The 253-nt window shown below is 48.2% G+C and overlaps 1 long non-coding RNA gene across 1 annotated transcript in view; it reads left to right on the top strand.

Annotated features, from left to right (window-relative positions):
* Positions 1–132: 132 nt before the first annotated feature.
* The window catches only part of LOC107720845 (uncharacterized), a 1,119-nt gene continuing 998 nt past the window's right edge, over positions 133–253 (top strand). The window contains exon 1 of the long non-coding RNA XR_001637653.1: positions 133–169. This is a non-coding gene — a long non-coding RNA (uncharacterized LOC107720845). The remainder of the gene's footprint in view (positions 170–253) is intronic.

Below are 253 nucleotides of genomic sequence, written 5' to 3' on the forward strand. Positions count from 1 at the left end.
TATATTTTTAATACATTTAATACTACGTCTTTTTCACCTGGGATTGCTATGGTGCTGCTATGTGGTTGCTAGGGTACCCGGGGCGGTTGCTAAGGTTTTGCTCTGCGGTTGCTAAGGTACTCGGTGTGTTTGCTATGCAGTTGCTAGGGTACCCGGGGCAGTTGCTAAGGTGTTGCTATGCGGTTACTAAGGTATAAGGGGTGGTTGCTGAGGTGTTGCTATGCAGTTGCTAGGGTGCTGCTATGTGGTTGCT

This window comes from Sinocyclocheilus rhinocerous, unplaced genomic scaffold (genome assembly GCF_001515625.1).
Source record: "Sinocyclocheilus rhinocerous isolate Xijiao unplaced genomic scaffold, SAMN03320098_v1.1 scaffold38087, whole genome shotgun sequence".
Taxonomy (NCBI): domain Eukaryota; kingdom Metazoa; phylum Chordata; class Actinopteri; order Cypriniformes; family Cyprinidae; genus Sinocyclocheilus; species Sinocyclocheilus rhinocerous.